General features: G+C 29.5%; 1 protein-coding gene across 3 annotated transcripts in view; it reads right to left on the bottom strand.

The window, feature by feature from the left end:
- The window catches only part of LOC109595304 (putative tyramine receptor 2), a 110,061-nt gene extending 86,021 nt beyond the window's left edge, over window positions 1-24,040 (bottom strand). For 2 of the 3 annotated variants that reach the window (XM_049965498.1, XM_020010635.2), the window contains exon 1: window positions 23,763-24,040. The gene's annotated coding sequence lies outside the window, so the exon portion shown is untranslated. Of the gene's footprint in view, window positions 1-17,820; window positions 17,843-23,762 lie in introns of those variants that run through there. The other variant, XM_049965499.1, reaches the window with a different exon arrangement.
- Window positions 24,041-25,606: the final 1,566 nt, after the last annotated feature.

Below are 25,606 nucleotides of genomic sequence, written 5' to 3'. Positions count from 1 at the left end.
TTTTGGCAGCTACCACTTGCCCTGTTTCTCTACAAGTCTCTAGCCAAACAAACCCCCATCCACTAACCTTCTCATTGTTCTTAAATTAAATTTCAGAACTTCCACTTCCTCCAGATTGGCTTTAATTTAAGTTGACGATAAGAATAGATTGCTTTTTCGACCGATCGACTGATTCTAGATGTATTTTAAAAAACACTTTCCACTTTCAATTTTAAATTATTCGTGTGAATTATTTCAGCTTTACCTTACAGAGAAATTGCTAATTACACTAATTACATTGTAACTAAGCTGAACGAAACTCGACTTGATTAATGCAATATATTGTTAAAGTTTTCCGATATTAAATTATCTGTAAACCCAAATCTGGTTGGACAATTATAATTCTGACCCAAGGTAACCATAACTCTGCGGATGATTGATGTCCGACCAGGATTTAGCCCTCAGGATTAATCGGGACATCGATGCGTGTTGAAGATCGACCGCAAATTCACGGTTGTGAGATAACATCGATAACTTTCGACTGCGATTTAAACGCGGACATATTTTCACAGTGCAATTAGCGGTTGTGAAATTGCGTTTGCGTAACTCGATTAGGTCGGACACGAGAGGATAACTCGATTCCGGGCGGTTATATTTCCATTTCTTCTTTAATTCAATTTAACTAGGTGTCGGGTAATTTTAACCTGAACGAAACCAGATGTTGCGTAGTTTTTCCTTGGAAGACGCAAAAGGGTTCGGTGAATATTAATAATCCCGACGGGCGAGATTATAATTGCCTAACCGGATTATGGAGTGGCCGTTATGTTTCCTCCTTCAGGTAATCCGATGTGAGCCGTTGACTTTTTCGATTTTTCAAAACGCAAGCAGATTTATGCGGAGGTCGGTTCCGTTACAAAGGGATGAATTTAAACTTTTATTGGCCTCATTATGTTCCATACAAAGGAACAGTTTGAAGTACTGATAGCTTAATATAATGATCTTGCTGTTATCGAGTGTACTGCATTCGTTCAATGATTTATATTTTATACATTATTTTTTGAATTTCTACATTTTATATTAATATTTTACTTGTTAATTTTAATAAACTTTAGTTTACGTAGTATTTGCTTCATTATTTTAATGAACAACATGTAACGATAACAAAAGAGACCTATTAAATAAATTTATATATTATTTTTTTACAATTAATAGAATGCCAATAAAGTTATTTATCCAATATAAATTAGCTCCTCTAATTGGGTCATTTTATGATTTAAACAAACAACACTGGTTTTCAACCATTTTGCTGTTCACATCCTTCTATAGTATAATTTTTCTTTATTATGGTACTCTAAACATGAGAATCACACTTAATTTTTTCGCAAATCAAATTTTTATTAGCTATTTTTCATCATTTGGTCGTTAGGTAACTCAGTCTTTTGATCATTTCGAAATTTCAGTAAATTTATATTATATTATATTTTTTAATAACTTTTTGCTTTCTAATTTTGACATTTTTGGTGAATTTTTACGTATTAATATTTTTTTTTTGAGATTTCAATTATATTCTACATTTTTGATTTTTACGTTTTTTTTTTTGTAATTCAGTAATAATTCATTGACATAAGGTAAAGTTGGTCATAAAGTAAAATCGGTCATAAGGTAAAACGGCCATAAGATAAATTTGGTCATAAGGTAAAACAGTCATAATGTAAACAGTTATGAGGTAAAACGGTCATAAGGTAAAACGATCATAAGGAAAAACGGTTATAAGCAAAAACAGTAATAAGGTAAAACAGTCATAAAGTAAAAGTTATAAGTTAAATTTGGTCATAAGGTAAAACGGACATAAAATAAAAACTGTCATAAGCATCATTTTTTTGCTCGAAAAACCGATTATATTAAGTTAATAAAATCGCATTTGAATTGAATCTTACTATATATAGCTCCTCTAATTGGGTCATTTTTATAATTTAAACAAACAACACAGGTTTTCAACCATTTTGCTGTTCACATCCTACTGTAGTATAATTTTTCTTTATTATGGTACTCTAAACAGGAAAATCACATTTAATTTTTTCGCAAATCAAATTTTTATTAGCTATTTGTCGTCATTTGGTCGTTAGGTAACTCAGTCATTTGATCATTTCCAAATTTTAGTAAATTTATATTATATTATATTTTTTAATAACTTTTTGGTTTCTAGAAAATTTTGACATTTTTGATGAATTTTTACATTTTAATAATTTTTTTTGAGATATCAATTATATTCTACATTTTACGTATTTTTGTAATTCAGTAATAATTCATTGACATAAGGTAAAACGGCCATATGATAAATTTGGTCATAAGGTAAAACAGTCATAATGTAAAAGTTATAAGGTAAATTTGGTCATAAGGCAAAACGGACATAAACTAAACTCTGTCATAATCATCGTTTTTTGCTCGAAAAACAGACTATATTAAGTTGATAAAATCGGATTTGAACTGAATCTTACTATATAAAAAAAGGTTGTAAAATGTTCTTTAATTTAAATGCTTAAATAATTGTTTAGACAAATAAGTCAAACAGATTTCTAGTTATATTCAAGTGAAAATTCAATTTTAGAAAATGGTTTCATAAAAAAATGTGTTTAGTGAACCAAAAATTTTAGAAAAATCTAAGTGGGATATGAAACGGAAAATGCCTGTAGACAATTGTAGTGAGTTTAATTATTTTTGTCCGTTAGGTATTTTTAAAAATAAATCAGTTTTATTTATATACAACATCGGATTAATTAAAAGTGCGAAGTTGAATTAGAAAGCCAGGAGGCAAGTTAGAATTGGCTTTCCTGAATCGTCCGGACCGTAGTTAATAAATCTCGTCGCGGCAGGTCCTTAATTAGCCCCCCGCGCAATTAAAGATGCAACCGAATCGCTAAACTATTTAAGGAATACGTGCAAAGTTGCAGGCGGAAAACCTTTTACGACGATTAATTGATTTTTTTTCCGTTCGTTCCGTTTAGATTTAACGGCGTCGTGAAATCGGAGAGGCGAGTGCATTTTCTAATGAACGGTGGCCCTTGAAAAGTATTTTGTTTTGCTTAACCGCCTCCGTTTAACTCGACCGTTTAATTAAAAAATTTGCCAACCCAGGATTGGGAAGGGTTCGAAATTAATTTGTTTGATCGCACACGTGTGTTTAAGGCGCGGCATCAATTCGTAATGGTAATAATGCCATTTGAAAAGGCAAACAATACGGAAATCCAGGTGGAACTTGTTAGTCGGGACGCAAAGCTCAAAGCCGGATCCAGGGATTAATGAAACACCGACGGAATCCCATTGTAATTTGCCCGTTCGTCTGGAACGGAATAATGGTTCTCCTTTCATTTGTTAAGCGATATTGGACGATAACAAGCTTCAGTTTCGGGAACGATAATCGGATTATTTATTGATGGTAATTTTATCCTTGCAGAATACTTAAAGCTTCCCGCCGCAACAGGTGGACGGGTGATTTTGTGCGTTATCTACCAAATGCACAGGATTTAACTTAATGCTAATTAATATTGCATCATGTATAAGTGCAGTAGCCGTCTTTTGTATGAGCGAACACAGCTTACAGTAATCTTTAATGGTGGCTATCACCGAAAGCTGCTGCGGTGTTGGACGTCGCGACGTCATTTGCATGGCAAATGTCCGATTCTCAGACCGAAAATGTTTCGCAAAACTTTGACTGTTAATCTACTGCACAAATGGCGTTGTTTGCGTCTTTGTTCTCTATTCGTATTCTAGGATTGTTGTGGTCAAGTTCCGAAAGTTTAATATTTGTGACAATCTTTTTTTATTGTTTAAAAATGAAATATTTATTACAAATCATAACATATGAATTATAAAATAGAAAACTGAATGGAAATCCATAACATAAAATCATAATAACATATTGATGAAATTTACAAATTTAAATTGTAAATAATTACAAAAATTATTCTAGAACTCTATTTAAATACAATACAGGTTGTTCCGGGCAGATATTATTCCGGACAATTGTGATTTCCGTATTACTGGAGTTAGTTTGTTATACCTTTTATTTTATTTGTCAAAATCGTTGATTACAAAACTCATTAAAACAAAATGGACGTATTTTCATAAAATAAAATAAAGGCAGTTAAATAAATATATATTAATGGTCATTATTCAAGCATCTCTTTAAAATGTTAAATATTCTGGTCATTACAATTTTATTTAATTTGAAGTTTTAAAATAATATTAATTTAACTTTGTATAATATACTTTTTATCTTAAAATTTTAACCTATCTTCGTAGCATAGATTCGATTATTATAAAACATGTCGTAATTCATTAAACAAAAAAATTAAATGTTATGTGTAAATTTAATTTAATAATAATACTTTGTACGTAGTTCATTAAAGAAGAACTACTAAACAATAAATGGCACATACTAAAATCCAATGCAAACTTTCTATAATTATGTCCACTACTGTATATTAAATAATCTATTGTAGGTTAAGTTTTCTAGATAAATATACAAATAGCTATTAAAATCTATAATATTTTTAATAAAATATTTAATAAGAAAGCCTTTAGATAGAATCAATAAAAGTTTGAATTCATTTCAACAATAAAAAAATATCTGGAAAATTAAAACCTAAAAATAGGTATTGGAAATGGGACAACTGTAAAAAACTTGTATTAAGGCCGAGTAATTTCTTTTCTTGTTTGAATAATAGCACTTATCCCTCAGCAAATTCATTCTGCAATATTTGCTCTCATTCATGGAATACCGCTTGTTCCAACTGATTCAATGTGTGAAACTCGCCGTAGTTCCGTATTATCCTACAGTCCCGATTGTTCTACATATGCTTTATCGAGCTTATGTCAGGATTGCTGGATGACCACTCCAGTTACTGATGAATTGTCAAGGCGGAGTGCGGTTGAGCATTATCTTACATTAAAAGAAAATGCTCCCCAACAAGTGATACCACGTGTTCTTCTTAAAAGTCCCTCATATTTCTCCTAAGTTGATGCTACCTCTCTGAAATGATGAAGACTTACTACCTTCCAAAGATATGTCTTCTCGTACCATTATAACTGTACCAGCGAGATGGAGTCTCGAATATAAAAAATAATATTGGATATATAAGAACCAGAGGATCACATGAATATTTGTTAATACAAGATTCAAGATAACGTATCATCATTTGTCTATATCCCAATTGAATGTAACATGAAGATCAGTCAGATTTATACTCAAAGCTGTGGCACAAAGTGTCTGTCGTATCATCATTTGTTTATATTTCAAAGCGAATGTAACATGAAGTTCTGTCAGTTTTCTACTCAAAGCTGTTTCACAAAGTATTTGTCGCAGAACTTGGGAATCGTATTAAACTGCTTATTTTTATTATTATTATTTTTCTCGAAAAAATCGAGATTTAGTTCCAGTTCACTTATTTTTGAAGTGAAAACTTCTTTACACGCGTTGGGCACTTTTTGGTATGGAAATATTATGCCTTCGTGTCATTGACATGCTCATTACTGGCGCATGCGCAGTGTGCTGTGCGCCTAGACACTTTTTGGAAGGGTAAAATCTCGTGCGTTCGAGTCACCGACATGCTTATAACAGTATATCTGTTGCTATACAGTTGACGTATAGTGCTGTGTATATCTTATAAGTGAAACTGAATGGATTTAGTGAAAAATTTATTTAAATATGTCCAATGATCGAAAACATTTTCATTTTTTACTTTAGTTACCATAAGCCTATTGTATCTTTTTTAGAACAAAATGAAATAATTCAAAGTACAAAAAGTATTGTTGAAGTTAATGATGACAATGATGCAAACATTTAAAATAATGTTAAAAATCAAATCTTCGTTTCCTTTTTGTAAAAACTTGAAATTTCTGAAAAATTTTGGATAAGCACAGTCCCTAAAATCTAGTCGAATCTACCTATACAGTAAAGCTACACAAAAAAAAGACAATTACTTTTCTAGATCAATGTTTTACTTTTGGATCGAAATTAGGCCATAGAAACCCAGAAATTCCATTGACGTTGTGGCGTAGTGGAGGGTGCACCTTTATCCACCTTTGTCAGCCAATATCTCAGCCAACTGTTTGTTGGACTGTTAGATGTGCACGCAGATAAATATGTGTTTTTGGAGTTATTTACGAGTTCTCAAACATTGTAGAGAAGTCGAATTAGAAGCCGGATTAGTCAAAGACGCGCCTGAAAGGAAACAATTCCGACAGTTCTTTGAAGTCGGACCATTTTCAATCAGGGCAGCCAGAAAACGTGCCGTCCGAAAACGTTGGAGGAGCAGAGAGAACTCGAATTGCAAAACGTCGAAATGGCGAAACGTTAAAACGGACCGATACCAATTAAGCATAACAAATGGACGGTTCGAGTTTTGGTGTTTGCCCGTTCTTTTGGGCGCACCGCTCGAATGGCTCCCGAAATAGTCGGACGCGGTTTAACGCGAACGCACAACTTTACTAATCGACTCGCTCTGGATGTATTTACGTACAAGTTTTTTGTTCTGTTCCAGTTAAACACGTAACGGGTTATTTTCGGTGTTACGGCTTCGCGGGACGATGCAAGCAGACCCACTCACGCGATCCGATTTCGACCGATACCGGGTTTTCTTCGGTCTAGACAACCGAACCGAAAAGGATAATTAATTAGGGATGATGTAGCGGTGCAGCTGTAGGGGCCTCAAGTGATTTTACTAATTGAAACTTTTTAATAAGACTGGTTTTTAGTGGGCAAACTTTACTTAATGTTTTCGGCTAGGCGAGTCTGGCAAAAAAAAACATTCCTTATGTTTTAAAATAACAGACGCACTTAATGCGGGATGTTTAATTACATTTTTAATGAAAATTTTAATGAAATTTACTCCCACTGTGATAAGTTATAAGCATAATTTTAAATTTAAAATTAGAGAAACTTTTTCCTACAATTTGTTTGCTGAAAATTGTATAAATATGAAATTTATAAATTTGTTTTGGCAAGATCGAAACAGGGACGGGGCAAAAACACCAATTTATTTTTCATCGTGTAAACATTAAATTAACTTGTTCAAATTATTATCTGAATTTATAAATGTTTTAATATTAATATTCATAAATTGCTCAAGGAAATTAATAAATACCTAAGATTTATTATGATTTATTTAGTATATTTTGTCCTAAATTGTGTTCAATCTAATATACTCAAACTTGAAGTGTACGTTAAGGTAGAAGATTTTTGGACTTGTGTTGACATATTAATGCATAGACTCGTATAACGTTTTAGGACGTTCCAAATAAAAATATTGACTATTCGTGCATACTAATATGACAACCTACATCCAAAAATATTCTACCCTAATATTCTTTAGAAATATAAAATGTATTATTATATTATATTTCCTATAAACAACATCTATAGTATAATTTAGATAAAACTTCATGATAAGTTATATGTATTTCTCATCAATTTTTGTTAATATATAAGAAAATAAACATATTTATTATTCGGGTATTTTGTTTGAGTATTAACTTTGTAATTCAGGTGTAAATACAGAGTGATTCACCTAGCTTATTTATTAGAAGTTTATGAAAAACAGTAAAAGGTATTGATTTGAAATTTTTATATTAATTATAACTTGACTTGAACTACTTTTCTAATTTATTTAGAACAAAATTACATTTCTGGTTTCACCGAAACTAACATCAATTTTGAAATGGAATACCCTGTATATTTTTATATTTCTAATTCAACATGTAATTGCAAATAAAATGGCTATACCACGTCCTACACCTGAATTTTTGAGTTAATGTTATGTGTATGCCAAAAACTTTAAAACATTAAAATAGGTGAAAATTTTAATTAAATCACTCAAAGTTTTTGAAAAAAATATAATAATTTTTTCCAAATAAATAGTAAAGTAGTAAAGTCAAGTTATAATAATTAATACGTATTTTCGTTTTCTATATACTTCTAATGAATAATTTTTGTGGATTACCTTGTATATACATAAAATAGTAAAGTGCAGTGGGGTAAATAACTACATAGGAAAATCCGAACTAATCTGCGATTCCCCCGTTTAACTAGTTCGACAAAGTGCATGGGGTTTTCTGGAGCAAAATAAAGATTGAGTTAAGCATTGTAAAATGATAATTTAGGTAATAGTTTTCATATCAAGGTAAGTTTCCTTTATAGTAATAAAATATATCAGTTCTTCTATATTTTTTGTTAAAATAATAGTGTGACCTCACTCAGGAAATATTTGAGCATGGGATTCATCGGAGTAAAACTGCACATTAGTACGAATATGCCTAATTTTACATTTTAATTCAACTTACTCAAATGTTTTATTATATTTCCTTCTTAATAGGCATTTAATTTTGAATTTTTTAGACTTTTACAACCCCACGAGTTACATTTTAATTCAACTTACTTAAATGTTTTATTAAATTTCTTTCTTGATAGGCATTTAATTTTGAATTTTTTAGACTTTTGCAACCCCACGATGGTTCGAAATTATGTAAAGAAAACAATACCTCAGTATACAAATGAAATGTATGTAGCATTGGTAAATGCGATTTTCGATGCTATATTAACAAAAAAGGCGTGGATTCATTACATGAACTGGATTTGTGGAAACTGTAACAAAGGATAAAAAAGCAATATGAATGTGACAGATGTCTTGATGGTGATTGAATAAAAATTAAAATTTTTATTTTTATGTTATTTTATTACTGATAAAAATTACGCTTTTGTCCTATAATATAAGGAAATAATAGACAATAATGTTTAAACAGGTAGGTGCAGTTTTGCCACAGTTCCGGGGCAAATCCGCCATAGCAGCACTGTTATTAATTTATGAAGAAAATCATAAGACTCAGAAGACATTTTTAATCTAAATTTATGCAACTTAAAGAATAAACCAACTAACTAAAAACACTAAGGTTATTAGAATTTAGAGGAAAATATATCAGTTTAAAGTAAACTTTACAATTTCTGAATCAGTTTTTCTCCACTCCATTTTAAGTAACTGAAATTGATTTAAACAAGTTTAAGGAAACAAATTTATTTATTTTTTACTATTTATAAAATTAAAAAAACAAAAAAAATGAAGATATTTTTCAAGTTAGTAGAAAACTTACTAATTAAATATCACGATAACCCCGAATAAACTTCCGCATTGAAACCGTATGCAGTGATTCCGAAGTGTTTGTCCCTAGTTTCCATATTTCTCGAGACGAGTAACAAGTAAACAGTCGAGTAAACAGCGACACAAAATCTCCCAAGACACTCCAGATAACGAGAACATCTGAATCCTCTCGAACGTGGTGGCTAACACCTCAACGATCCCGCTAATTGGCAACATCTTCTCTTTGAGTTATTTTTAAGCACGCAGAAAAACCACTTTCTTTTTTAAGTTAGTCGTGGTTCGGTTCAATTTCCTGCGGCTAAAATACGCATCCCGCTATCGTTTTCTACCATCCCGCTGATCCGGATATTCACTTTTCAGATGGGAAGCTTCAACACATTTCGTAAAGATTTTTTAGATAGGGATATTCACTTGTTGCCAATAAAAATTTGAACGCTTTAATGTTGTAATGTAATCTCCTGATCATTTTCTAATAGTAGTATATTTATTATTGCATATTTTTTCACATATACAAAAAAATAATGTAAAGTATGTTGTAAAGTGCACAGTTTGTCGTTTGCTATTGTTGTTTATATATTGATGCAGAATTGATCAGTATGTATTTACTGTCGTATTAATGTGAACTGAAGTAAGATATCTTTCTTGTCAAGTTTATCCATATTGCCAGATTTTTTTACATCAAATCTGTAGAAGAATAGGCCAAAAATTATGTGACAACAGTTTACTAATTTATCCGGAAATTCTAATATGAAGATGAGAGTTCTTCTCTTGTCATGCACAAGCAGGTCATTCTTTAAATCAATTTAATCATCAAACAGAATTAGTTTTTGACTTCTTGGTTTCTCAAAAACTACGTGATAACAGTTTACTAATTTATCCGGAAGATCAAGGTCTGTGTCTACTTTTAGACCAGAGTACGAAATTCTAATATGAAGATGAGAGTTCTTGTCTTGTCATGCGTAAGCAGGTCATTCTTTAAATCTATTTGATCATCAAACACAATTAGTTTTTGACTTCTTGGTTTCTCAAAAATTACGTGATAACAATTTACTAATTTATCCAGAAGTCTGTGCCTACTTCTAGACCGGAGTACGAATTCTAGTATGAAGATGAGAGTTCTTGTCTTATCATGCACAAGCAGGTCATTTTTTAATTCCATTTGATCATCAAACACAATTAGTTTTTGACTTCTTAGTTTCTCAAAAATTTGCGTGATAACAGTTTACTAATTTATCCGGAAGATCAAGGTCTGTGTCTACTTTTAGACCAGAGTACGAAATTCTAATATGAAGATGAGAGTTCTTGTCTTGTCATGCGCAAGCAGGTCATTATTTAAATCTATTTGATCATCAAACACAATTAGTTTTTGACTACTTGGTGTCTCAAAAATTACGTGATAACAATTTACTAATTTATCCAGAAATTGTAGCTGAAGATGGGAGTTCTTGTCTTGTCATGCACAAGCAGGTCATACTTTAATTCCATTTGATCATCAAACATAATTAGTTTTTGACTTCTTGGTTTCTTAGCAGTGAGGCTGAAGACCTCGTTCTTGTTCCGGATGAGGCCGGTTATTCGAAATGAAGTTGCTCATTTTCACAATATGGTTAATTAGAATGTAAACATCAGGAGCCTGTTCCATTAAATATTTGGATGAGTATTCTAGACGACAAAATTTTAGAACTGTTTATTTGTGTGATGTTCTATCAGTGTGATAGAAATTAATCAGTGCTTTCTGCAGAACATGTTTGAAGAAAATTAAAATAAACATTAAAATTGAAATATCTTAAAAACGGTTGTGTAAATTAAAATTAATCAAGAGTACCTTTTATTTCTAAATTGTGCAAAGACTATGAAAACCTTAATAGTTTAAAAAAATATTCAGTGGCGTAGAAAATGGGACAAAAAAGGAGATCCCCAGAATCTTCGCTACCGTATTCTTATGGAAAAAGTTTATTAAAATAACTTGAAATATAAAATTAATTTTAGGTCTTGCAAGAAAATATGCTAATATGTTAGAGATATCTTGTGTAATGTCGTCAATCAAAAAATATTTTAGTAAAATTTGATTAACAATGCTATAATTTTATTAATTTGTATATTTATTTTCAATATGATCGACTACAATACGTTGTATTATTATCAAAACAAAAACTGGTAGAGACAAAATAATTATTACCACTTAAATATGATACTCATGGCCGGACAGAGATTTAATGAGAAAATAATAGTTCCTGAGTCCGGATATTTCGCGGTCGCGTGACAAAACAATAAACACGTCATGAACTGTCGACGGGAAATTTATGCCCTCATTTTTCAATAAACTTTTCAATGCTTATTTCCACATTTTATTGCTTCTTCCACGTTCACTAATAAAACTTCTTACCGATTCATATTTACGTCCAATTTTTTATTTCGACTGGAACATCCATGAAAAACTTCCAAACATATCAATTTTAAGTAATGATATATTGCCCAAATTCATAACAAACGAAATCTGTTTAAAAAAAAAACGTTGATTCAATACGAAAATAAAATGTACGAGGAGATCGATAATAAAATGCGCTTTGTTTCACGAATTGGGGTCATAGTCTGAAGTCCGAGATTAAGATCAGCAGTCGAATGTTTTATTTTATTATTTCAGGACGAAAACCTGAAAGAATGAATATGCGCACATGTTTGTTTATGGATGTCTTTCTCCCTTTTGTGGAAATGGCCAAGTTAAATAAAAGGAACACAAAAGTTAAGGTTCTTTGTTCGTTTATGTAAACGTTAAAAAGTCCTTAGTTGTTTTCCTTTGTTACGGTTCGAACGTTTGAACTTTCCTCGGCAAATTGGAATTCATTCCGGTAATCCGTTAATAAATCAATTTATATTCATTTTTAATGTTGCCGACGTAAAGCAATAACTATATTTAATTACACACATTTTGCCTGGGGCATTGCGACGTTTTTAAACATATTTTCCACATATTTCTCTGAGCCGTGTGGTGTCATTAATAATTTTTGCACGGCACGAAATAAGATAAAGTAAGTTAAAGCGTATAACTCAGTTCGCTCGTCGGTTATTTACAAACAGAATCTGTGTGTAAAAAAGAGGTTGGTCCGTATAATAAATATAGAAGTTTCCCGTGAACCGTATAAAAATGTATGAAAGTGGCACGTAAATATGTCGCGCGAAAAACGATAACTCCTTCATAAAAATAAAAACGTCGACGAATAAATCCGTTTAATGTCGTAACTTTCGTGGATTCCTTCAAAATAAACTGCTTAATTAACCGAAGACAAACCTGAATATTCATTTTGTAAAATACCGGTTGTGGGTGTAATAAAAAAAAGTTTCGTCGTCTATTTTGTTGGATATTAAAATTTTTAGGTGTCGCCTAAGTTTTATTAATTGTGTCTGTGAAGCGGGGGCGGAAATATTTTTCGGTTTTAGGAATTCGAAACACGCATGAATATGACAAATAGGAAATTTTTGTGACGACTTGTTGAACAATAAATTGGTTGTTTGCTTCAATAAATTTTTTGTTTTTGAATAATATGCGTGGCGAATGCACTGTGCTTCTATTGAAGTGGATTCTTTAAATTTCCTAGACTGAAAATATTTTCAATATGTCTAATTTTGACCAGTTATGTTATTTGATTATTTATAGTTATAGATGTAAAGTATTTTAAATTTACTTTACTTTTTATGCATTTAATAGACATAAAATTATCTTCTATTTCTTGTAAAATTCGTAGAGGGTTTGGAAGGTAAATTTCCCAAATAATCGTTCAAGATCAGTATTGAAATCAAATGACAGCTTGTACATATATCGGTTCCAATTACATCGAAGGAGGGATGTTTATTAAGCAAAAGTAAAACATACTTGTTTTTTATACCGCCAACAAAAGCGTGTAAACTGAAAATTAGCCTTTCCTAACAAATAATAATAGATTTAATGTATTTTTAGAAGTGAAAACTTCTTTAGCCGCGTTAGGCATTTTTTGGTAGGGAAATATTATGCGTTCACGTCATTGACATACTCATGACGGGCGCATGCGCAATGTGCTGTGAGCCTTAGACACTTTTTGGATGGGTGAAATCTCGCGTCACCGACATGCATATACCAGTATATCTCTAGCTATACAGTTGATGTATAGTGCTGTGTATATCTTATAAGCGAAACTGAATGGATTTAGTGAAAAAATTATTTAAACATGTTCAGGGATCGAAAAGTCAGACCACAAAACATAAAACGATAATCGATGCCGATTTTACGTGATACTTTTTTAATTTGAATAAAACATTTTCATTTCTTACTTTAGTTACCAGAAGCCTATTGTATCTTTTTTTGAAACAAAATAAAATAATTGAAAGTACAAAAAGTCTAAGTTGTTAAAATTAATGATTACAATGATGCAGACAATTAAAATAATGCTAAGAATAATGTACATTAAAATTTAAGTAAATACAAATACTATCCATAAATAATATGATTGTATATTAATCGTTATTTCAATTGAATTGTATTTATATTTTGTCATGATCTTGTACACCCCATAACCAAATAAACATGAATATAATTGTTCCTCGGAGTGTCAATAGATGTAAAAACCAGATTGATGTTGATAAATTTAATACAAATATTATGAAATTTCAAATTTTAATACTAAAAGTTTTCACTTTTATCGGCAGTCTCTATAACTGCCAACTTTAATTTTTTTTTTTGAGACAAATCTATACTATTTGTATTAAATTTAAACAAATATATTCCTCATTGCAAGACTTTTGAAATACACCGACAATATTGGTTGAAATATTTCAAATTATCGACTCCAAAAAACTCACAAAGTAATTTACGTACAAAGTTTGGCGGATGAATGTGTGTCGATGACTTAATACAGACAAATACCTATTAGCGAAAATAATTAATACGCTCTTACCATAAATATGAATGTTGCATGAGGGGATTAAACAAGCTGGCAGTTTTGGACGCAGAATCAACTCCCAATGGAACAATAACGCAATAAGCTGTTCCTATGTATGCATTTACGACCATGTTCGTGGACATTGAGCGAAATTAATGGCCTAATAAAAGATTCTGCGCCGTAAACTTTTAAATCATTTTATATAATGCACTTCTGCAAGATTTACAAAACTGCCAACGTTTTCTATTTTTTCTATTTGACACAACGCATGCGAAAACATGTTTTAGGAAGGGACGTGAATATTTTGTGTTGGATAATGGGATTTTGTGTTTGTTTTACTATATAGGGCGGCTTGTAAATATTTGCGGTTGTCGAAAAAATATAAACACAATTTCAATATTACAAATATTGGTTGGTAGATTTAATGAAATTGCAACTTCAGTGACCGCCCACAAATTAAAACGTGGTAATTATCGCATGGAACAAATCACAAAGCTTCAGATTGAAAAATGGCAGTGCTTTAAAGTAAATTTTTCACAGAAAGTTAGTCATAGTATCGAAATTTATGTGCGCCAAGTTTAAACGAGCGTTTCGACCGGTTACAGTATGTGAAATTTATATCTGGATTTACATGTAAAGGAAACCATTAAAACATACAAAACTGGATCCGTTGTGTCGTGGCGTTGTGCCAAAACGATCATTTTTCAACAATACACTCAATTAAAACATTACTTTACGTTCGAAACACAATTTTCATGACACCATTTCCAACATGTCTATATAAACAACGTTTTATATAAATATTTTAAATAAAAACTTATATTATTTTTACTACACGCATAGTTTTAAAAATACATACACACGAAATAATGTTTTCGTTTGTGTTAATGATGTTGATTGGTTATAATAATATTTATTGTATTTTTAATGTCACATAAAAATTATTAATATGTATCTGTATAATTGTGTGTTGCTTTAATTATAATTATCCAATTATTTTCCATATTATTTTAACGCAAAATATAATTTCTTTTTCTTCGGTCGATTACTTATGCAGTTTATATACAAACTAAATATAGCAAGTGGCATAAACTGGCAACAACGGCACAAAACAAACACAGATTGCACATAAAATAAATGTAGAAATTATACCGTTTAATATAAAAATTGCACATAAAATAAATGTAGAAATTATACCGTTTAATATAAAAATTAATTATGTAATTAATAAAAACATTATCCAATATTAACATGTTTTATAGAATTTTTAATAAAATTTACAGTAAAAAAATTATAAAACTTTAAAAAATCATTAAATGAAATGATCTTAATAGGCCAAATAATCTTCATGGTTAGTTTGAATAAAATTACTTTAAATTTATTATTAATAACTCATTTTTTCTTTCAACTTTTTACGGAAAATCTGTCGCAAATCAATTATTTCAGACACATATCTAGGAGGTTGTGCTTTTAAATTACACAAGGACTCGTTCCATCAAATTTTTATCTTATTTTTAAAATACTTTCTACGAGAAGGTTTTCAAAACAGTAAAAAGCAGCTTTGTGTCAATTTCCACGTTTTAGCCATATATCCATACATAGGAATATTTATGGTTGTTACTAGAAAACCGTCGGTGGGAAAAGAGTCAAGAGATCAAATTTACTCAGAAGTGAATTCGGATTATAAAAATAATTTGTTATGAAAATAAGATGTGGCGTACCGTAATTTTCTTTAAAAATGTTTAGTTCCAATTCCCCAGGAGGCAACTAAAAAAAAAAATTGAGGTACATCGGAAATTGTTTCTTGATGTACAATAACTGTGTACCAAATTCCATTAAAATATCTCGGGTGGTAAAGTAGGACAGATATAACAAAAGATAATTTTTTGAATATTTTGGACATTTATATTACTTTTTTTTTTAAATAAACTCAATAATTTTCTTTTAAATACTTATTGTATGTACTAGTGTACATAGAGCACATATATAGAGCAACTTTAGAAATTTTCATTTGTATTGATAAAAGTGTACATTTAAATATACTTATTGTCAGTTATGCAGTATGTTTGATAAAAACAATACAACTATATAATTGGGTTCATAGGAGAGCTATGAAATCAGATTTGAATAATTGGAGTCGACTTTCATCGGAAAATAAAATTGTTTTCCATTGCCCATCTGTCCAGTTCACATGTTTTCTTGCAAATAGTAGTTTCGCTGCTCTATAGTTTGCAGAAATGAAGGGCTTCTTTGTTGGTTTTCTACCATAGAGATCAGCTCTTTTTAGTCTTCGTTTAATGGCGAACAACAAGCGTTTTTGTTTTCCTGTCCACAGCCTCTTTTGGGAACTCCTTCCAGTGTATTCCTTTTGTTAAAATTGGAAATCGTCCTTGAAATAATCGATTTGTTTAAATTTAAATCTACTGCAATTTTTCTCTGTTTTTCACTATTTCGGAACTTTTCTACAATTTGTTGTTTAATTTGTATCGTTAAATGGACACTTCTAGGCATTTTTAGCGTTAAGGAACGATGTCGGGCACAGAAATAAATTATAAAATCAATTGTATTGAATATGGGGTTTGGTTGCTTTACCTATGAACCCTTTCAGAAATAAAAAGTTGTATAAAAACTAGGTAAATAAATACGATATCCGTATATAAATTGAGGTACGAAATGTTTAGACACTTTAACATTTTAATTTCATATAAAAAAATAAAACATAATTTACAACTAGTTCATTTTTTATTATGCAATTTGAGTTTTCCGGTCGTAAACATGTCATAATTTTTTATGAAAAAGAGAATATAATTTACTGAATATTAAATTAAGAAATGAATACTTAATGTCTTCTCTTATTTACAGAAAAAAATCGTTAACATTAACCGCAAGGATTGCATTTGGCATCAATCATGTCGGATACCAGTAATAAAACCAAAATTTTTTCAAGCAATATGTTCCAAATAGAAAAAATTATTAGCAAATTTATAAAATTTTAAACCAAAGTATCTAAAATACTATAATATAACCTGTTACGCAAAAAGTAACAAGAACAAACAAATGTCTTGTACCAATATACCATCTTCGACATCTACATTCTTTTTGAATGCAGCAGTTTTTACTTAGTTCAGCAACTAGTGTCATTCAGAAAGGCTAATCTTTGAAATTGGTTATTGAGGACAGATGTATGCTAAGTTTGGTAAACGCAGAAAAGCTTTCATTTGTCTACCACAATTTATGTTGGTTTATAAAAGTAATAAAATTCAAAATTTTTCATTGCCTTTTCTTGCTTTCTGTTTATGTTTACTAAACGAAAATTGAAAAATGTTTGCAAGTAAATAAATTCAACAAATTAACATTAATAAAATTGAATTTTACAATAATATATTTTTTGTTTTATAATAAAGAAAAAAGTATTTAAAGGTACCATTTTTATTACATCCCATTTTAAAATCTTTTAGGAAGCAGTATGGAATTTGAGATGTTTTCAGGTCATAAATGTGGTTTATACATTACATTTTCTAATAAATTATAATTACAGTATTATGTCACATTATAATTTTTACGATTGTTTACAAGAAAATATAATTTACTGAATATTAAATTAGTAAATTAATACAATTTTTTAAACAAAATCTTTTTCATTGAACACATATAAAACAAATAAATGAAAAAATTACATAATGAAAAATACAAATTGTGTCTTTTTTATTTTCAGTGTAATTTAGATCATTATTTATAAATTTCTTTTTAGTAAAATTCTGGAATAAGTCATTTACCTTTAAATTGGTTAAACTAAACTGTGTATTAGTTTTTTAAAACCATCGGTCATCGGCATCGGCAATCAGCCAATGGATAAGTGAAAACATTAGTATCGGGTGATGGACAAATGTTACAGTAATTCCTATCTTAATACTTAATATATTAAAATTAAATAACTGCATACATAAATAAATTCAACAAATTAATAATAATAAATTTGAATTTTACAATAATAATATATTTTTTGTCTTATAATAAAGAACAATGTATTTAAAGATAATATTTTTATTACTTATAATAAAAAATTCAAAATATTGTAACATTTCAACCTACTTCAAAATCTTTTACCAAGCAGTATGAAATCTGAGAAGTTTTCAGGTCATAAATGTGGTTTATACATAGTATTTTTTAATAAATCATAATTACAGTATTATGTCACATTATAGTTTTTACCATTGTTTACAAGAAAATATAATTTACTGAATATTAAATTGAGAAATTATTTCAATTTTTTAAACAAAATCTTTTTTATTTAACACATATAAAACAAATCAATAAAAAAATTGTATAATGAAAAATACAAATTGTGTCTTTTTATTTTCAGTGTAATTTAAAACAACACTTATAAGTTTCTTTTTAGTAAAATTCCCGAATTTTCTTGAATGACAGTATCACAAAAAACTCAATTTGGCAAAGGATAATGTCGTTATTTGACATAACAAACTTATTCTTAACTTAGTTTTATGGGGTACCAAAAAATTTTCCATAAACTCGTGGAGAAATTTAATAAAAATTCAATTTAAAACCGCCATAATCGTTCCCAGCAGCTGTATGTATTTGAATTTAATAAATTTTACGTAACTACACACATTTTTATTATGCGCCCGTAATAAAATTACCAAACATAAATTTTTCATTATTGCCCACTAAAATTTGTGGAAAAAACATCGCATAAATCGAAGATTATTAAAGTTTATCTCGTGAAGTTGAATTAAATGCGCGGACGTTCAGGTAATGTTTGCTCAAAATAATTGTTCGCACTGTAATTATTTATCATGCCGTATGTCACGTTCCGCTAATATTATTTATAAATGTCTCGCACGCGCTTCAGCATCACTCCATCACAATTTCGCTCCCGCAAACGGCAATACATTTTCACCGGATTGCAAATGCACGTGTATCATTTATTAACAATAGAGTCCAGGTTGAAATTCGCGTCTCTTTGATGCTTTGATGTAATACACACCCCGGCAAAAATAATAGATACCGAGTGAGTGTTTTATAAATAGTCCATCGTCGGAATCGGGACCCGAGTAAACAGTGCGATTTTCGTACCTGGGCCAAAATAAATAATCCCGAGCCGAATGTAAACGGACAGATGCACATAACGTCTGTTTTTTATGGAAGTTCGAAAGGAGTCCGTGTTATACTTGTGTTATTTGGGTTAACGACGCGGAAAATACTCTTCACGCTTTCATCCACAGACATAAACAATCGTCCCCCTATTTTTTCCAAGCCTTCATTATAATTTTGAATAGCTGCAAACTAATTTATCGAAACGTGCGATCAAATGTCCGACACTTCGAATCTAAACATTAATTAACACCTGTACAAACGCCAAGAACCAAATCCAATATTGACGACCGTCCGGATAATTATTAATTCCGCTCGATTTCTAATAAACACTCGGAAATAGTTGTACATAAACTGGAACAATGAGCAATTATGATTCAAGATTGTTCACAAGTTGTAGTTTCTTTGTTTGGATTCCAGCAATTAATAAAATCAATAGTTATTGAACGTTGGCAAGTGGGCAAATATTTGATCTGCGTTAACTAATATGTACACAAGTGTTCGCCAGTAAATTTCGACGTCAACTTTTATTTATTATTTGTCATATTTTATAACGCTGTCTAGTTAAATCTTTAATCTAATCAAAACTACTACCAACTCACCATTTATCACGTTAATAACAGTTACACGAAAATTATTTCTGATTTTCTTATTAATTTTATTTTTAAATGTAAAAATTCTAATGTGACATATTGTTATTATGATTTATTAGAAAATACAATGTATAAACCACATTTATAACCTGAACACTTCTCAAATTCCATAATATTTCCTAAAAGATTTTAAAATGGGTTGAAATGTTTTAAATTTTTTATTATGAGTAATAAAAATGTTACTTTTAAATACTTATTATAAAACAAAAAATATATTATTACTGTAAAATTCAAATTTATTGATATTAATTTGTTGAATTTATTTGTCTCTGATTTTCCTTTTAATTTAATTTTTGGATGAAATATTGAGACATAAGCATGAAGAAAATGCAGGGAATAAATATTTACATACATATATTTATTTATTAATCATTCAGATTTATTATTGTATGTTATTTATCCGGTTTAGTGTGAATTGGTGTTGAATGTTTGAATACCAATATAATAAATCAATAATTCATACTGTAAAAAATGTGTTATGTTGATTACATGAATATTATATGCAGCTCTTTAATTTTAATATATTAAGTATTATGTCACGAATTACTGTAACTTTTACCCATCACCCGATATTAATGTTTTCACCTATGCATTGGCTGATTGCCGATGCCGATGACCGGTAATTTTAAAAAACTAATACATGGTCTAGTTGATACAATTTAAAGGTAAAGAACTTGTTCCAGAATGTTACTAAAAATAAACTTGTAAGTGTTGGTTTATATTACACTGAACATAAAAATGAATTTGTATTTTTCATTATGTAATTTTTTTATTGATTTGTTTCATATGTGTTCAATAAAAAAGGTTTTGTTTAACAATGGTATTAATTTCCCAATTTAATATTCACTAAATTATATTTTCTTGTAAACAATCGTAAAAATTATAAAGTAACATAATATTGTAATTATGATTTATTAGAAAATACAATGTATAAACCACATTTATGACCTGAAAACTTCTCAAATTCCATAATGTTTCCTAAAAGATTTTAAAATGAGTTGAAATGTTACTACGTTTTAATTTTTTTATTATAAGTAATAAAAATATTACCTTTAAATATATTTTTCTTTATTATAAAACAAAAAACATATTATTATTGTTAATATTAATTTTATTTTTGGTTGAAATATTGAAACATAAGTATGAAGAAAATGCAAGAAATAATTATTTACGAAGATGTATTTATTTATTTATTAATCATTCAAATATGTTGTTGTATATTATTTATCCGGTTTTGTTGAATTGGTGGTGGAATGTTGATTACATTAATATTATATGTAACTATTTAATTTTAATGAATTAAGTATTAAGACAAATTACTGTAAATTTTGCCAATCACCTGATACTTACGATATTGCGGATGTCGCTGCCGACGACCTATAATTTTAAAAAACTAATACACAGTCTAGTTTATCCAATTTAAAGGTAAAGTAATGAAATATTTCAAATTAAACAAGTTCTTTATGTCTATAAACCCCCCATCGCTGTATAAAACTGGAATGCCGGAATTTCTGCTAAATCCGGACCCCTATGGTATTTTACAAAGTTTGTTAGTTCAAAATTTGAAATTCATAATTTACGCAAAAATAATGAGGATGCAACAAAACTGATGAGCAGCACAGTCTCACTTATTTCACATATATTTTTAACAACTGTAATATGGTGTTGGAATTATGAAAGGATAACACTGCTGAAATTATAAAGGTCCTCCGAGATCATATTGAATTTCAAATGTAAAACATATTTCAAGATTTGAAGATGAAACAAAAAAAGAAAGAATATAACATAAAATACTAGAATCTGGTGGAGATTGCAGTACTTTTTATGGGGTATGAGGAGAAATAATCTCTGTTGTCCAAAAAGGAAGTAAGTACAAATAAAAGTACTAAGCTATTTTACACTTTTAATATTTGAATTCTACAGAAGAAAGAAATATTTAATAAAATACTAGAATAGCCACTGTCATTGTTGATGACAATGGTAGGTAGGTTCTATAAATGCATAAAAGTGCCTATTCGTCTACTACAATTTTATTATAATAGTTTTTTTATAACAAAAAATTGAAAAATGATTATAAGTAAATATTTTATCTCAGAATAAAAGTAATGAGTTTATTTGATTGTTTATAAAAATGAGTGAGTTTTTTACACTACCCATGGAAAATGTGGAAAAGCCTTCAATTATCCTTAACCATTTAAATAAGCCACATGTATTTCATTTTATTATAACAAAAAATATATAAGATAACATTTTAATTTCTTATATTAAAAATAAAATTTTAACTCATTTTAAAATCTTTTAATGAACATTAATATAGTTTCATTTAACATATTATGCAATTACAGAAGTTTTCATTAGTTAACAAATGATGTACCTAAACAAACATATTTTCGCCCACCACAATTTCTCAGAATTAAACTAATAAATTTATCTGATCGTTAAAAAAAGATCGGACCCTATTGAACAGTTGAACATTTTCTAACTAATTTGGTTCAGTCATTTTTATGATTATTTCCTTTCTTCTTTTCTATAAATGTTTATTAAATCTTAAAATTTTTGAAAAGTTCAGCACGGCATTTTACACAAATTATATTACATATATAATTTGTGGAAAAGAGAGTTGATTATCTATTTTAATTCATAGAAGACCAATATGAAAAAAATAGTAATATTCTCTGCAGTAGTTTAATCAAGTAAGTCAAGTAAAAACATGATATATTTTTGTAATTTTTGCTGATGACAGATAGGGAAGCCCATAATGAAACATTCGGGCCATCGGCTGCGATAACGATACCGATGTATCGGGCGACCCCTATTAATTATTCTTTCTGCGATTTAAGTTACAGTTTCGCATATTTTTCGCCATTTCGAATTATTTAATATTAATGGATAATCAAAGCTTTTAGTGTAAAGCGAATGGTAAATTGATTAATGTTTCAACTGTATCCATTACTCGTAAATTTGATTGGTTTAACCAGTAGAGTTAAAAAAAATTTGTTGTTAATGCATTCTGGGAAATTGTTTGATTAAAATTAACACCGGTAGTAAACAAGTACAATATATTTGTATAGATTCAATATCTTATCAAAAAATTATGTGTATTTCGTAAGTGAAATATGCCGTAATTAAATAAATGAACTCACTTGTATATCACGTCTTTTGCCATTAAAATGATTTTGTACGTTTGGGTTGAAATTAATTTTTGAACAACAGTTTAATTTCGTTGCGAGAATTAGGTGAAAAATGGTTGCACCAATATTTACGATAGAACTTATCAGTAAATGTTTGTTTTCCTTATGAACGTGATAATTATTACAAAAAACTCGAGCAATTCCCATGACATTTACAGTTTTAGAATCATTTACACCAATACAATGTTCTATTTGTCAGGGGAAGAAAGCAATAGTTTATGAAATAATGGAATGGAGATCGATAGCGTAAAGAATAAAGCTCGGGATCAAAAGCAATTGCATCAATATTTATGATGAAAGTATCTGTTTGTTTTTCTAATAAACGCATTCGGGTTCAAGGAAACATATTTTATGAGTATCATTGGTAACTACATAAAAAATATTATTTTAGCATTACTGGAATAATAATTCGTTGTTTTATAGTTAGACAAGTTGATAAATGGAACACTTTTATTAAAAAATAATATGTATACATAAGAGGGAAATAAATATTTTTATATAATAAATAAATGATAATTTTACAAATTTTTTTAGTATATTTTATCTTATCAAAATTTAAAACTTTTTTATTATCACAAATTAAGTTACTTAGACTGAAATTTATAATTAAACTAATTGGACAATTAATATCAAAACAATTATTTTCAGAGAGATTAAATAATCAAGAAATCTTGATATATATATATATATATATATATATATACTACGCATATTCAATAGATTTCGTAAAAATTTCTTTAAAAAAAAAATTCAATTACTTACTTATTGGATTAGAAAACTTGTCTTTTAAACAGTTTTTAGTGTCACAATTACATCGAAAAATCCATCACAAAACTAATTAAAAGAAGTCCAATAATGAGTCAAAAATAAATAAATAAATAAATAAATAACCAACAATAAATACAGTCACAACAAATACATATTTGAACGACACTCGATAATTAATTGTGGAAGGACAATTAACGGAGAAGAAAATTGTTAAAGACGCCGATTGTTGCGTGCGTTCTTAGTCGCGCGTCAGGATGCTCGCGGGATGCAGAATCGTGCGCGACGAACGAACGCGAGAAACCGACTGGATCCCAAACGGATCAGCTCTGAACGAACGGCGGAGGCGTCGCGACGCGCACGCCGTTCCCTTTGCCGGCAAGCTCCGGTCTTGCCTGTCGGAGAATCAACAGTTTTCGCATAAAAAGTCGTCGGCATTTTTTCTCACAAGGAATCATTGTGTTTTAGTTTAAATACTTGCACTGACGGGGGAATTAATTAATTAATTAGGGGCCAATTTGTGGTCGCTGAACCGGGTTCGAAAATAGACGGACACAAACGCAGTTTCCACTTCCCGTTAAAAATCGTGTACAAGTAAACGTAAACGAAAAACAAGCGTGCATATTAATAATTTCGTCGTAAAATCGTAATGATAAAATCCCACTTCAAAGTACATAATCATAAAACGGATCGTTTTATTAATATACTCGCTCGTACACATTAAATGAAAACCCATATATCGTTGCCCCATATTAATTTTTTATTATAAAATAATTCGCATAAAAACACGTTTTAAATCTGCTGTTTTTAACCTTGGCTCGTTAAATATTTATTTGTTGACTATACATAATTGGTGCACTAGTTTTTTTCCCTGCCTGTAAAACAAATAAGCTTTAGCAGTTCCGTTTTCATCGTCCAAAAAAATATTATTTATGTTCGACAGTTTGATTTATTCGTGCGAGAATTGCAATTTATGGTTTTTTGTTGTTTAAAAGTTTAGACCAGAAAAAGGAATGATTAAAACAGTAAATCACATTGATTAATTTGTCCTTCGTGATTATTGTTGAACTGAAGGCAGTAATTGGTTCAATTGTCGAGGTGTAAATTTATTCGAATCAAACGTTTAATTATTAAATTAAAACAAAAAACAAGTGAAAACTAAACAAAGTTATAAGTTATGGATGGTGTGAATATTTTAATAAAGTTATTCCTGCGAGACATTACATTAAACAGTGCAGTTTCAGTTCCAGAATGTATATTTTATGTTTGAACTTCCGAACAGTCTCATCATTTATTTAAAATTGTGTCATATTTATTTAGTTTTACTATCCATGTATGGTATATAATATTTATAACAAATGACTATGAATTTATAATATATTTTACTTTTATTATTTTAGAGTCGTAAACATAAAATCTATATAGTTATTTACTTCAATTTCAGGCTGAAATACGGCTTAAATCGCGAAAAAATTAATTTAACCAATATTTACGTCGAAGGAAAAGCCATATATATATTTGCATTGAAAACGCAAACATTTACTCCGTTCGGTCGTATTTCGCCGGCACGGAAAACAAACCGTCAACGGACTGTTTTATTAATTAGCATAAGCGCCTCAAGATAACATCCGAGTTTGGCGAGGAGTTTATGCTTTTCAATTCCCTTCTGAAATCGATCGCGAGGCCACATAATGCAATTTATGTTTGGAGATTTTTCAATGTTGCCCATTAATTTAATTAAGATTTTTCAGTCGGATTTTTTTGTCCGTTGATATTGAAGACGGTCTTTTTATGGTTGCCAATTAATTTTCAGGGACGAACTTGTCATTCTACGGCCGAGG

This window comes from Aethina tumida, chromosome 3 (genome assembly GCF_024364675.1).
Source record: "Aethina tumida isolate Nest 87 chromosome 3, icAetTumi1.1, whole genome shotgun sequence".
Classification (NCBI taxonomy): domain Eukaryota; kingdom Metazoa; phylum Arthropoda; class Insecta; order Coleoptera; family Nitidulidae; genus Aethina; species Aethina tumida.
Note: the sequence above shows the minus strand (reverse complement) of the source record. Positions and strands in the feature narration are given on the sequence as shown.